This window comes from Pyrgilauda ruficollis, unplaced genomic scaffold, assembly GCF_017590135.1.
Source record: "Pyrgilauda ruficollis isolate IOZ18807 unplaced genomic scaffold, ASM1759013v1 scaffold34, whole genome shotgun sequence".
NCBI lineage: Eukaryota > Metazoa > Chordata > Aves > Passeriformes > Passeridae > Pyrgilauda > Pyrgilauda ruficollis.
The window spans coordinates 1,867,530-1,880,423 of NW_024524822.1; the positions used below are offsets into that span (position 1 = coordinate 1,867,530).

General features: G+C 48.4%; 1 protein-coding gene across 4 annotated transcripts in view; it reads left to right on the plus strand.

Annotated features, from left to right (window-relative positions):
- The window catches only part of EHMT1 (euchromatic histone lysine methyltransferase 1), a 121,832-nt gene that overhangs the window by 16,219 nt on the left and 92,719 nt on the right, over positions 1-12,894 (plus strand). The window contains exon 1 of one of the 4 annotated variants that reach the window (XM_041474948.1): positions 3,230-3,252. The exons of 2 other annotated variants lie outside the window; for them this stretch is intronic. The gene's annotated coding sequence lies outside the window, so the exon portion shown is untranslated. Of the gene's footprint in view, positions 1-3,229; positions 3,253-9,340; positions 9,360-12,894 lie in introns of those variants that run through there. One more of the 4 variants, XM_041474950.1, reaches the window with a different exon arrangement.

The window sequence follows — 12,894 nt, forward strand, 5'->3', positions numbered from 1 at the left end:
TATGATTGCAGGTACTCAGCCTGCAAGATTTGGTCATCATTATACAAACACTTCCCTGCCTGAGACCAGTGGTAGGATATTCCCAAGTCATTCCTTTTCCTCTCTTGGGTTCTTTGCACTTTTGGGCCCCTGGCAGCCAGCCTAGATGGGGTCACTGTGTGTGTTGGTGGAGCTGCCCCAAACCTGGTGAATACACTTCTGTATCACTGAAAGCTTCACAGGCTCCAAGGAGCTTGGATTTTCAGTGCTTGGGCAGCTTCTGGGTGTCTTGATTACATCCTCCTGTGCCCCTGGTGACCTCCTGATGTGGAGGACAGAGCATCCTGCAGGCCACCACCCTCCTCAGCAGCACAAGCAGGATTATTGGAGTGTTGCTGTTCTTTGGGTACTTTTGGGCTGTTTCCATGACTTGTGCAAGAACCCATGGACAGACAGGGAATTTTCTAGAGTCTCCAGAACTAGGTGGAAGTTTTTGTTTGCCCTTGCAGTGATAGATAGAGAGATAGATAGATAGATAGATATTGCCATTGCACTGGGCTGGCATTCCAGCTGCATGCTTAGTCTTCTGCAAATTAAATGGGCAATTTTTATCTCTTTTCATATAAATGAGCCTGTAAAGGGAGTTTGCACAGAGAGCATGAAATGCCTCCCTGAGTTTTCAGCTGGTTTTCTCTGTTGCACTATTGGCACTGCTGGGTTTAAAGTGTCGCCTCTGGGTCACACTGAAATGCTCAAGAGGAGCCTTTGCCTCCTGTGCTTGTATCATGTTTAGGCCATGAAAAAGTGAGGAAGTGCATTTCCTGGGATGAAATGATTAATTGTACACCCAGGGTACAGAGGTCACAGCAGGGAGATAAGAGAGGTGCCATTAATTTGCTGTCTTGGGGGTGTTAAACACATTTTTGTTGGGGTTTGTGGCTCCTGATGAGCAGCAAGGTGTGTCCCAGGGATTGGGGAGTGTTTTGGGAAGGCTGCTTTTTCCCTACAAGTCATTGTTCAAAGGAGAAGGGTTTTGCTTCCTCCTCTCCCTCTCATCATCTTCATCCAGCTGCCACTCATGCTACTCCTGAGAGGTGAGGAGTGTCAGGGGTGGATTTCAGCACATCACCTTCTATCTCCCGTGCTGTAAATTAGTGATAGCCACCACACTGTTCTGCAGGAATCCCCCTGACCTGGCTGCTCTTCCAGCCAGTTTGAAGGCTGGGTGGGTTTTTAAATGATGATATTTTAAAATTTGAGAACAGCTTTGATTTATTGACCTGCTGCCTCCACAAATCGAGCTGTCTGGGCTGGCATCTGCAGATAAGAGGCTGTCGAGTAATTGCTTATTATTGACTGATTGCCAGCTTGGGCTGTTTGCTTGCAGAAGAATCAATAGTAGTCAATCTTCAAAGTCTAAACTCTCAGGGAGTATGACTGGTTTCCAAATTAGGAATGACAGGTCAGGATAACTCCATAGCTGCTATCCCACCTTCATGTGTGGGTGTAATCCTGCTGTGGAGGAGGAAGCGCGGGACGTGATCTTCCTCCGTCGAGCCTTTTTCACGTCTGCCTTCTTCAAAGTCTGGGGTTTTCTTTGCAGGGGTTTTCAGGGTCAGATCCCACCTGGCTCCGACCTTCCCTGGAGGAGCTGGGGCAGGCTCAGCAGCACCTGAGATCCGTGGGAGGCGAGGGGAGCATGAAGTGCAGCCATCAGTCATTAAGTCCCTGAAGGATGGAGCAGGGAGGGGTGGCTGAGCAGCCTGTGCTCTGACACATCCAAACCAACCAGTTTGGATGCTTTATAAATAAAACAAAGCCTCTATTTTAATGCATGGTAACAGAGATTCCCTTTCTGGGGGTGATTCTATTTCGGTGGCAACAGAGCAAAATATCCAGTGTCACCATAGGTTTTATCATTTCTTGCAGGGACGGTCGCTATGGTGAGCGAGCATTGTCAAACGCAGCCATAGCCCTTCTTTAACACTCTCCTGGCATCCTGCCTTTTTGTGGATTCACTTGTAGGGCTTAAAACATTAAAGGGGCTTCATGGCATCAAAGACACTCAAGACTTTTTTGAAAAATAAGTACATGTTTAGGTGGTTGTAATGGCTGGGGTGAAGCCTGGCGCTGGATCTGGGAAGTGATCTCAGACCTTGGGTTGCAGCCCCCTCTGGGTTTTTTCTCCCTGGGCTCAGAGGTTGTGATTTTCCCTGGACTCAGGGGTTGCAGTCTGGTTTCTGCATGTCCTAGACTCAAGCTGGGTTTAAAACTTGAAATAAGAGCCTTTGGGGGGAGGGGGAGGCTTGGATCTCTTTCAGCTACAAAGAGCAATTAAGCAACAGGACATAAAATAGATAAATGGGAAGGGGAAGGGCAGAACCCTGGAATATGAGAAGATGAAAATGGAAGAAACTATTTCTGCAGTGTATTTGTCCTTAATGTTGGAGCTTTATTTTCTCCACGAAGGCTTTGAATTGAGGGTCATCCTTTGAGGTGAGGGAGAAATTTCTCAAATAGAGCAGTTTAATCTACAGTGGTCTAGGAGAGAATGGACAAGATTACTTGAACAGCCTTGTTTAGATACTGGATTTGTTGTCTACCAGCAAATCCTCATTTGCATGGGTCCTTAATCTGTGGAGTTAAATGTGTCTCAGGATCTGTTACCAGCTGTGATGCAGAGTTGAGAACTAGATTTTTAAAGCTGTTCCTTTTTATTTGAATGTTTCCCCTCCCCTCCCCCTCCCTGCACCCCAAATTATCTTCCTGATTTTTTCTGAAAAGCAAAGATGAGCCAACAAGTGATGCAAAAGGAAAAATGTGCCAGTGAGAAGAAGCTATTTTTGACTCCAGATTCAGTGGATGAACTGTCCACCAGGCTGTAGAGAAAAGCCAAGGTCAGACATTTCAAAGGAGTGTCGCAGGGAAACCACCGCCCCCCTCCTTCCTGAAAGGGGCCATGGACGTGAAATCTTTCAACCTCCTTGGAGCTGGAGGCTTGGGCAGAGATCCTTTGTGGAGCCCTGGGAAGGGCTTTAGCCCTTGGTTTGGGGGCTGCTCGCTCTGCCTGGAGCCCTGAAATGGCATTTCCTCATGTGTGCAGCAGCCCTCACTCATGAAATGGATGCAAGTGCTGAAAAAGCTCCCGCGTGAGCATGCTCACTGGAAGATTAATCCTTTAGAGGGAGTTGGAGAGTTAAGCTACTGTAATTTCTCTGCAGTTGGCTGCAGTAAACAACTGCTCTAAAGACACGAGGAAAAAAATTGACGGAGGTATATGGCATTAATGTACATATCTTTTTGTGTTTCTCCTTTCAGGTTGAGGGTTTGAGCAAGGCTTTTTCTCTATGAGCCGGGGAAGAGGGAGCTGTGTAATGATTTTATGGGTGACCTTCATGTTGTGGTTTCTTTTTTTCCTCCAGGCCAAAGTAATCCTATTTCCGTGCAAGGCCATACTGAGGCTCGGGCTGGCTTTCTAGAGCTGGGGTAGAGCACCAGGGTGGCTTCGTGTTGAGTGAAATGATTAGAGGAGGTGAGGCCTTGCTGCTCGTTGAGCTGTGTTGGCAGAAGGGAGCTGCAGACACCTCATCCTGTTTAGTTGTGAGCAGAACCCAGTGGGACTCGATCTATCATGCTTCTGTTGGGAAGAAAATGTGTGACAGGATTAGCTTTGCCTACAGAAGACTAGTCTTTTGCTTTTGATTATTACTATTATTTTGCTCCCCCTCCTCCCCATGCCTGAGGAGCTGCAATCCTGTGTCAGATGGGGGAAGGAAAACAATCCTTGAGCTGTTTTGGCTTTGCTTTGAAGGCTGATGACTCTCGGCGTGTTGAGGAGGGATGCCTTGGCAGGCAGGTAAGTGTTGCAGGCACAGGGATTGTGTCAAGGTGAAACTGAGCCCCTTCCTCCCCAATCCCTGCTTTGTGGGGGCATCCCAGAGGAAGGGAAACCTCGGCTGGTTCCTAATGAGCGAAGAGTGTTTTCTCTACTCGCCTCCAGAAGCGTGGGTGAAGGAGGATGTGATTTACCACCCCTGGAGCTTTTATCAGCTTCCTCTGAACACAGCACAAGCCATGGAGGGCCAACCTGGGGCTCCCGGGACATCAAGCCGAAATGCCTGGGCAGCTTGATTTTTGTCAGGCTGCTGGAGCTGCTCGAGTCAGTGCTCCCTGACCACGGCTTGTGCCTTTACCTCTTCAAACATTGCTGTAATCCTTGGGGATGGTGAGGAAATGGAGGTGATGTGTCAGCAAAACCTGCCTGGCGTGGGGGCGGGGGCGGGGCAGGGCATTGTTCTGTTCTGTACCTGACTGGGATGAGTGGGAGCTGGAGGGGCTGGAGGTCACCCCTGGGCATCCCCCAGGACTTGCGTGGCTGCAAGGAGGGCACACCCTTCCTCCTTGAGGAGGGGATAATCAGGGGTGCAACTGCAGATCCTGGGGCTGCCTGGCTCTGGGAGCACTCCTGGTGTGAAATTTATGTCCAACGGCTTTTATTGGAAAATGGCTTCATGTTTCCTTGGAGTGGTGTGAAGAAGGGAATAATAATTCAATAATTTAGCAAATGTCAGTGGCTCCCACTAGGTTCGTCCTGAGGTTGCTGTCAGCTTCTATGTGATACCCAGGTGGATTCTAACACTGCTGGATGAGTTCAGAAGGGCAATTCTATTACAGACTTGGCTGAGCTCGAGATGCTGCAGATTTGAAGAAAATTTTGCCACCCCAACGTTGAGGTTTTTTTGCTTAGTCCCTCCTTTTCCTCTCCTTTCCAGAAGCTCTGGCTAGCACAGACTGTCTGTTCTGTGGATGGTTTTAGGGAACATTGGTGGCTGTGTGCGTAGGGGGAATAATTAGCTACCAAACGCAAATAGATTGTTTCTTGCTGTTTCAAAATCATTGTAATTTCTATTGATGATGGGTTAATTATAACTTCATTTTGATGGGCGTGAGGGAAATGATAGAGATATAGCAATATAAATCTATATAGGGAAGGATGTTGTCAGAATATTGTTTTGGAGATGATTGTGAGAACAAAGACTTGTGTCGTGGAGGACCATGGTTGTGTCAGGATTCAGTGGTGCTGCTTGTTTCTCAGTGGTGGATGAGGGTTTTCTCTTTCACATTTTTAACTGATGCCAGCGATGTATCTGTCACCATGACAAGGGGTTTTAGTTCAGAGAAAAATGATCGAATTCTATTTAAAAGCACGTTTGGAGGAAGAATGGGAATAGTTTTTTTGGAGAAGCCAAGTGGAAAGCAAAAAAGTTAAAGGAAACTGTAAAAATCTGTGATCAGGATGTAACAAAATTGTATCTTCAGGCTGAGGTGTGTAGGTGGGGGCTGCTTTACCAGCACAGGACCCAAGGTCCTGTGACACCAGGACTGGTCCTTGGTCTGGAATGAGGCGCTGGGCCCTGGCTGTCCCCAAGTGCAGGTCATTGCTGTCCTTCCCTTTGCCAGAGGGTGACTTTAGGGAGCCTGGATCCATCGTCTCATTCTTTATTTCATACTCACTGGGAAGAGTATTCAGGTTCATCCCTGAAATGGTTTGGACCAGCGTGAAACCTTTTCCTCCTGTTTCCAGTCCCAGAATAGGGGAAAGGCTCAGCTAAGGGACAAAAGTCACACTTTCCTTAGTGCCATGGGGTTTGGCTCCAAGCCAGAGAATAAAGCCCTCCCCCTCTTCTTGTTTTAAGGTAGAATGGAGGAAATTAGCTATTTCCAGTGGCTGAGGAGAGTCCCCAGCACAGGGCACTGTGCTTCAGCCTTACCAAGCCTTTGGTGGTCTGGGAACTTGGTGCCTCTGGATCAGAGCAGCTTTTGGGACATCCTCACCCCACAGCTGCTTCCCTGCTGTGTAGGGCTTCTCTCTTCCCGGGAGACTTCCAGCTCCTTTCCAGCAAGCCCTGGAACTGATCAGTCTGGAAAGAAAAGAGTAGCTACACCCAAATCTAATTTCAGTTTGTGGGTTTGTTCTTGGGCTCTGCAGGTCCCTGCTGGGGGATCCCATGGGGTGGGCACCTCTCTCCCCTTGCAAACCCGCAGCACTCAGGTGTGGCTGAGCTGAGGGAGGTTCTTCATCCCATGGAGCTGTATCCAGTGCCTGCTGCAGGTGTGGGATTTGCAAGGAATGCAGGGCAGGGACTCCTGGATGCTTTCTGTGAGATGGGTGCCTTGGACTTTGCAGGAGGATTCATTGCTTGAATTTGCACATTCCTGTCTTTAGATTTGTGTGAAAAATTCTGCCTGTGTGGCCAGTTTTGCCTCTTTCTCCACTGGCACAGCTTTGTTCAATGGAGGAACTGAAACCTGAACTTGGGACTTGCTCACCTTTTTTGGTATCATAACAGCCCAGGACTGTATTCAAACTAGAAAGAACAAGATGGGACTGAATCCTACAGGTGTATCTAAAAAACCCTCAGGCAACCTTGGCAATCCCAGGGAGGAGAAGGTAACTGCTGGATAGACACAGCATGCAGGTCCCAGTCTTTAATAACCAAATGGTGACCACTTCAAAGCCTGGTGGCTTTGCTTCTCTCCCTTCTAATGCTTCAACCAACCTGGACTCAACTGGCAATGCCTTTAAGAGCAGATATTATGACAGGAGCCTTGTAATTATTTGCTGTGGTGAATCCTCTCTGTGGTGACGCTGTGTGGGAGGGTTTGCTGTCATGCACAGCATTTCTCCACCTTCAAAGTAGTTTTACCTCCTGCTCTCCTGCCTTCCTGGCCATTTTGAAATCCAATTTATGGCTGAATATTGGCTTCCTTAACACCCTGGGCTCTGTCCTTGCTGCTGCATCCTTGTTTCGTGTCCTTTGGCAGTGCTGTCCCTGCCCAAAGGCTCCTGAGTGAAGCAGGGAAGGGTCTTGGGGCATCCTGTGCTCCTTGGAGCTGATGGAGCCCTGCATGGAGAGAGGACCTGAGGAAGCCTGAAAGCACCAGCTGGCAAAGGGGACTCCTTACCCTCCTTTTCCATGAGGATTAGTGAGTGAAGTTACAGACACAGGAGAAGGAGCTGTGATTTTTAACCCAGATGTGGAATTATAGAAGAACTACATTCCCATGGTGGATGTGGTTTAATGCATCGACCGGCACAGAGGACGTCCAGGGTTCTGAGGCTGAGAGAAGCAGTGCAAGGGGTACCTCGTGCTGGGAAAAATATGGTTGTGAGAAGGGGAAGATGGAAGAAAAATCCTGCTTTAAGGACTTGCAGGGAAGAGGTGGATTTAAACAACTGGGAGAGAGTAGAAAGGAAGAGACAGGGCTGTAGGGAGAGGTCTGGGATGGATGGATGGATGGATGGATGGATGGATGGATGGATGGATGGATGGATGGATGGGGTTTGAAGGTGGTGGTGTAGGGATTTGGTGGCTCCTAAAAACCCAAGAAGGCAGAAGAAGGGAGAGGAAACCAAGTGCAGGTGATTCTTCAGATGCTGTCTAGTCTGTGACCTACTTGCTGCCACAGTGCTCTGCAGCTGGAGGAGAAGCAGAGGAAATTGGCAATGGCTGTTCCCTGTGGGAAGCACAGGCTGCTGGGATGTGCAGGAGCTCTTCCTTCAGCTGCTGGGATGTGGCTGTGCCAGGGCACCAGGGGTTTGTGACTGGAGGAAGGACGGAGCGTTTGAACCATTCCTGCTGGAGGGAGACAGTGCTGGATCCCAGAACGAGGCTCAGATTTGTGAGCTGCCAGAAACAAATGAGCTCCTGGATGCAGGAGATCCCTCCCTTAGGGATGTGGAGCACTGGAGAGCTGTCTTGTGTGGGGATGTGGCTCACCCACACCCCCTGGACTGTGGGGATTATTCATCCCCCACCTCCTCACAATCCATTGCAAACTGGAAGTCTGCCTTCTCCTGCTTCTGCTCCTTCAGGAGCCCCCACTAACCTGATCATTCTTAATCTTGTGTTATTTCCAGATCATCAATTTGATTTCTCAGTACTTCTACAGTCCTTAGTGTTCCTGGGAATCTGTGCCTCCATCTATTATCTCTGTTTCTTTTTGAGGCTGTAGCAGCCTTGAACCACAGTTTCCATCCTATTTTTATAACTCCTTCTGCTTATTAGAGGAGTCCTGCAGAAATAACTCTACATTTCTTACCAAGATACCCCAAATTTTTCTCAGTAAATAATTTCATCTCTTGCTAATATGAACTTGAAGGCTCTCCTCTTCCATTTGTTCCCTTCTCCCTCTGGGGTTTGGGAGTGAAATACCTTGAACTTAATTCATATATGTATGTGTACATGTATGCCACAGGATATCAGATCCCCCTTTAACCATATTAGTTGTGATGCTCGCAAAGGCTGGTGTCCAATAGTGGCTGCTTCAGATTTACCTCTGGTCCAAATGAGACTGGGAAGTGGCCTCTGTATCTTTTTGGGGGGCTGTTCTGATTTGCTATATTAAATAAATATATAAAGTGGCTCTAAGAGTGAAATGCCAGCCTTCCTCCTGCTGAAGGCATGGAGGCAGTGATTTGTGAGTCAGCAGTCCAAGGTTAACTCCAAAACTTCTGCACTTGCCTTGCAACCTTCATCCCGGGAAATAATTTCTCTACAAAGGAAAATGAAAGAAACCTGCCCTCTGTTTTTCAGAAGTTGTGAATTGTGCTCTTTTTTAAGCTGATTATTTTATTTATTCCAATAATCCTCTCTTCCAGAATAAAGGAAAATTAATTGTCTTCCTATTTCCATAATGGTTTGCCCTTCAGACAGTTGCCAGGCAAAGTGCTTAAAACTGAAATTAAAAGATGGTGAATGCTTAAAATCATTGAACTACTGTAGGAACATGTTTGTATTTAATAGGGTGGTATCACACAGTCCCAGAGTGTTATTTGCTCTGTAGGATTAGGAGGACTTTTTTTATTTTTTTTGCTTCTGCATATGAAAACGGGGTCAAGCCTGCTGTGGTAGATAGTGCAAGTCTTAGGTAGGATTTTGCTGGAGAGATGGACTGCCTGTAGCTGAGACCCTAAAATTATCCAGCATTAATGGGGAGAGTTGTCACTGGGCTTGTGTGTTTGTCTGCAGGGACAGTGCTTGGAGATGGGCAAGGACTTCCTTCCTTACAGGTGTGATGGGACAAGATTTTCCCTGCTGGAGCTTTTCACTGACACCTACCTGGATCTTGGTTATTTTTAATTCTGTCTGGCTAAAAAAAGTTACCTGATTAATGTGGGAAAATGCTGGAATGTTTCCTTAAAAGGCTCCAAAGTGATGCAATATTCAGTGATGAATCTCAGAGCTAAATGAGTGCCTTGGTGGGTGCATTGGGTGGGGAAGGGAGTTCTGTGTTTTATCACCCAACACATTTATTTTTCATCCCAGGGCTGCTCTGGGGAAGGTGGTGTGGGAGCACTGACAGAGCTCCAGCTCCAGGTCAGCATCAGGGCAGTGTTGGATCTCTTCTTTGCTCTCCTGTTTTATCCCAGCAAGCTTTAGGAAATAGGTAAAAAGCTGGAGCTGGGGATGGCTGTGCTTCCAGCGGGGTTTACCCTGAGGGTGGGTGAGGAGAAACCCCAGTGTGCTAACCCCAGAGCCTTGGCAGTGACCAGGGGTTGTTGCCCAGTCACTCGTGTCCCCACAGGCACGTCCAGGTGGGGCTCCCAGGGACAGTGGAGGTGGAGTTCATCTCCTGTGGATCCAGGGAGAAGCTGCTGGCACCACCCACACCTGGATGTGGCCCTGGCTCCTTGCTCATCTGGCACGATGCTCAGCATGGCTGAGGCACGAGGCATTTCCCGTGCTGTGTGTCCCCAGAGAAACTACCTGGGAATAAATTCCTCCTGTGTCTCCTGTGTTTCCCTCTCCCCTCATGTGAAACTGCTCTGAAGGAGCAGAGTGTAATCCATCACAGAAGAGAGAAGGGCAGGAGTTAATTGGTTTTCATGATCTCTCCGTAGCACTTAGTCCAGCTGATAGTGAATTGTCGTGCTTGGCCACTGCCTAATCTCGTAAGGGACCCACTGGGGGAAGGCTGGGCAGGAAGGGCCCATGGCCCCTGGGCACTGACATTAGCTGAGGAGCACATGAGATCATCTGCTGCATTTCCAGCCAGTTTTGAGCTGCCATCCCAAGCAGGAGAACAGCACGGGCATCTCAACACCACCCGGCACTGTGGCTCATCACCTGAGTGTCCCTGAGCACAAGGCAGGGAGCCTCTCCTGCTTAGGGGGAGCTTAGGGAGTATAAAACCAGGTGTGTGAACAACCTCCCCAGGTCTCACCTGCTCTGCCCTGCATGCAGCAATCTTTTGTTTTCCTTTAAACATCATAAACCTGGCAGGGGAATTCATTAACACGAGTCCCCACAGACTTTGATTTTACCAAACATTGACTTCAAATCGCTCTCCTTTCTCTTAATGGGTGAGATCTCTCTCCTCTCCCTGTTCAGACATCTTGGGAAGGTGTAGGAGTGGGCTGAAGCAGAAACCTGCCCAGATTGGTTCATTCTGTAGCTGATAGGGATTGCTTTTTCTTGCTGTTGGTGCCTTTGGCTCGTGCATGGCATGGAAGATGTCCCAGACAGAGAACACCCGTGTGGCCAGCTCCTGTCTGTCGAAAGCTGCTGTTGATTTCAGTATTTTAGGCTCAGTCTCTTCAATCCCAGATGGAGCTGTATTTCCAGCTAGTACACACCCCTACAGTTCATTGAGGGAGGTGAAAATGCTCCAATTTACAGCAGTTAGGGCCCTGATCCGTGGGCAGTGGCAGCTCCCCGTGCACGACGTGGGGAGGGGAGCCTGCATGGATCAGTCACGCACTCCGGTAAAATAGCTCCATGCTATTTTACTGCTGTGGCTGCCAGGACTTTTGAAATGGCAAAGGTTGTGAAATCATGGCAGGAAACACCAGAGGCCAGAGCTGAGCCAGAGGAGGAGCTGCCCCTTCCTACGGCGGGGCCAGGACTGGAAAAGTGAGCGTTCATGGCTTTGTTTTTGCAAGAGCCCTTCCTTGTGCTGCAGGCACGCCATGTGCCAGGCAGTGGCCTGTAGGCTTCTTTCGAATGGCAGGAGTTTCACAGATTAGCCTTTGCTCCTGCTCTTGGATGGCTCTGTGCAGCAGGAGCTGTGGTTGGGACCTGGGGACCAGGAGACAAAACAGCTTTTGAAAATTAATAACTTTTTTCTAGACCTACCACAGTACTTGTCCTTTTGTCTCCTGCTCCTCCCTGAGTGAGTTTTTGCTTTTTCTGGATCTCATCCTGATCCCTTCTTGCAAAAACTGGTGCTGAAGTGAGGTCTGATGTGCAGCTCTGTCTGTGGCTGTGCAGGGCAGGGAGGAGCTGGTTAATGTTAAACATTTTGCTTTGGCCAAGGGCACCCAGGCTGCCTTTCTCTGTGTCCTGTCTATCTGAAGAAAGAGAAGTTGATCATATTTGGGCATTGGAAGGGGCTGCCCAGGGCAGTGGTGGAGTCACCATCCCTGTAAGTGTTCAAAACCCATGTGCAGGTGGCACCTGGGGACACAGATTAATGGTGAACGTGGGGTTGGTTGGACCTGATGATCTTGGAGGTGTTTCCCAACCTTAATGATTCTGTGATTTTCTCTTGGTCCTGTGGTTAGGATTGATTATTGCACAGCATTTCCATCATCCTGTCCCCTCCCAGCACATCAGGGCAGTGTCACATATGCACAGAGGTGGAGTCAAGGGGCTGATAGATCCCCATCGTTAACCAGGAGTCTGTAAATGAATGTTCAGCACTGGCAGGATCACTGTGGGTTCTGCTTTCCATCCTCTGCAGCTCATGGACAAGAAAATCACAGAATCCCTGACAGGTTTGGGTTGGAAGGGACCTTAAAGCCCATCCAGTGCCACCCCTGCCATGGCAGGGACACCTCCCACTGTCCCAGGCTGCTCCAAGCCCTGTCCAGCCTGGCCTTGGGCACTGCCAGGGATCCAGGGGCAGCCACAGCTGCTCTGGGCACCCTGTGCCAGGGCCTGCCCACCCTGCCAGGGAACAATTCCTAATTCCCAATATCCCATCCATCCCTGCTCTTTTCAGTTTGAGGTAATTCCCCCTTGTCCTGTCACTATATAATAAAAATGCTGAGGAGCAGGTTTTGGAGAGTGCTCCCTGCTCGTGCAGCTCCCTCAGGAAACCCCTCCCAGTCCTGCCTTTGGGTGGGAGCAGCTTCTCCCCACTGTCCATGGAATGGCCAGCTCTGACTGGGGTTTTTTTTGGCGTTTTTTTACCACCTTTGCTCGTATCCCAGGGTGGCAGCTCCATCCTGGTCCTGTGGGGAACTTCAGGAGGAGAGGAATTCACAATGTAGGTTGTATCTGTATTAAAAAATACAGTTTTTTTTCTCCAAGTTTTGCAAGATCATCACTGCTGTTTGCTCTGAATGGTGTATTGTGCCTCTTCATGGTTGTGGTTTCCTTTATCTCCTTGCACCTGTAATGTCACAGTGCTGAGCATGAGCTTTAAATATAAAATTTAAGCCATCTGGGAGGCCTGGGACTGGGGGTGGGGAGGAAGGGGAGGAGTTACTTCCAAAAATCTGGTTAAAAATCAAACTGCTGGATTTTGAGTGACACTTCAGTCGTAGCTGCTTCTCTCTGTTTACTTTTCCTTGGGATTTGGAAACTCACACAGGGCCTGGATGCTGCAGCAGGAGATGGACACCTAAATTCGTGGTGTTTGCTATTGAGTCTTTCTTTATAGAGAGAACTGGGGTAATATATATTTATATATACATTTCATGTATATTTATATATACATTTTATACATCAAATTCACTGAACAAACTCCTCTTACCAAGTCACTGCTGCATTTTGAAGCAGGTGGAAGAGTTGCCATGGCTGCAGTGATGGTTATTGGGCCTTTTTGAGGTTTCCAGGGCTCAAAAAGGAAAAAAAAAAAAAAAAAAAAAAAAAATTTAGGTTTAGGAAAACACCACCACAAAAACCC